Consider the following 2982-nt stretch of genomic DNA (forward strand, 5'->3'; position numbering starts at 1 on the left):
AAATTTATTAATTATTAGAGAGAGAGAGGAAGAAAAGGAGAGAGGGGAAAACATTGATTTTTTATGCAATCATCATTGGTTGAATCTTGTATGTGTCCTGACCTGGGATCCAACCTGAAACCTAGGCATGTGCCCTGGCTGGGAATTGAACCCAAGACCCTTCAACGTATGGGCCAACACTCCATCCAACTGAACCACATCAGCCAGGGCAGCTTTGTGTGTTATTTTATTTTATTTGTTTTTTATTGTGTGTGTGATTTTAAAATTTCATTTTTATTTTATTTTGCTAGTATCAGTCTTTATGGATTGAATACACACACACACACACACACACACACGCACGCACACGCACACACATACATATACTCCTGGTCCCTCCCCACCAAAGTTTGAGAAGCACTGTTTCCAGAGCACAGAAACAGCCAGAAGGCATGAAGCAGATAAGTCAGGTGAGCTGGAAGAGAAGGCATACATTGAATAGTTTCTACCTGTAACAAGTGCACTCATTAAGTTGTACTTAATAATCTCAGCAACCCCATGGGATTGGTGGTATAGTCTCTTTTTTAAAAAATATACTTTTATTGATTTCAGAGAGGAAGGGAGGAGAGAGAAAGAGAGAGAAACATTAATGATGAGAGAGAGAGAGAGAGAGAGAGAGAGAGAGAGTCATTGATCAGCTGCCTCCTGCACGTCCGCCACCAGGGATCAAGCCTGCAACCCAGGGCATGTGCCCTTGACCAGAATTGAACCTGGGACCCTTCAGTCTGCAGGCTGGCGCTCTATCCACTGAGCCAAACTGGCTAGAGCAGTGGTATAGTCTTGACTTTACAAAGGAGGACAAAAAAACTCAGAGAAGATAATGAACTCGCCCCAATGGAGCCAGGAATCAAACCGGGCTGTCTTTGAATTTTCAGTCCCTCTAAGATCTTCACCTTGGATCAATTGTCCTGTCAGTGTCCTTCTCTTGTCTATCAATACCTATGATCATAGTTCATTCTGGGACCAGCTGTTCCAGAGCCCACGGTCCTGCATTGCTTCTCACATGTCCTCAGCAGTCAGTTCACTCATCTCTTACTAAGTCAGAAAAAAGAGTCTGTTTTCTAACCCAATGAAGCATGGTGTGTCTCATATGTCAAAAAGAAAGGTTAAAACAATATCAGCAACCGCTTCCTCATTTCCCATCCACATACACACACACACACACATACACACACACACACACACACACTTTGCAAACACGTAAAGTAAGTTCTGCTCTCTCCCTCTCACTGGAGTAATCAGGTATTTTCCTGACTTGAATTGCTTTCCCTTCTGTGAATGTGCTTTTAAAAAAATAATAGTTTATTTTTATCATAAACTTTTATGATGAGTTTTTTATCAAAAACTTTTTCTCAGAAACTATTAATCAAGAAAGTATTTTACAAGACATTTTTTATTTTTATTTTTCAAATAAAGAAAGATGCCCGAATTCAAATGAAAACACGAGTAGATTTAAAAGGGAGAAAAAATCAAAGATATTCATGATAGTGATATGATTTACAATAGGAGGCAGAGCTTTTGGATAAAACAAAGTGTTGCTTGACCACTGAATACTTAGACATGTGTACCAATTTAATGCCTTTTCATTCTGCAATTTCAAAAAGCTTAAAATCATTAAATTAAATAGAGATTTAGTGGGGCCAGGTCTTCTCTTTTCTTCATTTTGAAGGACCAATAATTAAAAAATTAATTAGAGGTAACTTGAGAAAAAGGGTTTTATCTAGCATCATAAAGAGAACAGCTATTGAACACGTTTAGCATACATGAAAACTTTACATAATGTTATTTAATTTAAGTCACATAACATCCCAAAAGGTAGGAATTTTTTTTATCCTGCTTTATTGATAGGAAATTGAGGCCCAGGGAAGTTAAGTAACTAGCATAAGGCTGCGAAGTTAGTAATGACGAGATCAGAAGAGAAACTGCATGTGTGAGTGCGAAGCCCATGCAAACTCTTGATATTATATTTTTCGGGATTAAAACATAAGCAAAAACCAGCTGTTATACTCATTAACTCTGGGATCTCTACTTTGTTAAATGACTTTATTTGATGCAGAATGAGGGTCTTAGAATCACATTCACTGGGAACTTTTTCTCACTTTGTCTACATGTTTGCATTGGACTATTTAAAAAGTTAAGAAATGTAGATAATTTCTTTTGGCAAAAGAGTTGCCTAATATTCATTGTTGAATTCAGGAGGCAACTGGACAATTGTTCTTCTTCTGTAGTGTGGTTGAGGATGGGAATCTACAGAAGTAGGGTTTGAGGGCTGTGCAACTTTTTAGGTGTGATATTTAGGCAAACTAGTTCATCTTTCTATGCCGAAGCCTTTCCTTTGTAAATTGACATTATGAATACCTAACTCTCAGGCTTTTTGTGAGAACAAATTAAATAATATAAACAAAGTGCTTAGCACCATGTAAAGCACAGAATAAATGTTCAATGAATTGTTGCAAATTTTAAGTTAATTTAAGTAGTGATCTTGCAGCATGTTGGAAAAGGCTTTAGTGATCATTAAAAACAAAATGCCAATAACAAAACCAAACAATAAAAGCAGTAAGCTTTCAACACAAGAGTATAAATACTCTTGAATAGCAGAACTGATATAAAATATACAAAGAAAAGCAGTTGATTTTTAGCAGCCCTCTCATTTTCATTTTTATCCTGTAGACTTCTACTACATATAGGCAACTGAGAGATCATGTTTTGCAAGATATTGCTAATTTAAAAAAATAGTTTCACATTTATTTGTTGTAAGGGTGCAGAGATTTGTATTTATTCAAATACTGTAACAAACTGCACAAACCTTCTATACACAGAGAGTCTTTTACTACAACAATGACTGCTGCCATTACCGTTACTCGGGTTTACCTGTAGACCAGGCTCTGACCCTGCATGAGCCATGAAAACAGGACGCTTGGCATTAGTGAAAGTTCCTCCCTA

This window comes from Myotis lucifugus, unplaced genomic scaffold (assembly GCF_000147115.1).
Source record: "Myotis lucifugus unplaced genomic scaffold, Myoluc2.0 scaffold_17, whole genome shotgun sequence".
Classification (NCBI taxonomy): Eukaryota; Metazoa; Chordata; class Mammalia; order Chiroptera; family Vespertilionidae; genus Myotis; species Myotis lucifugus.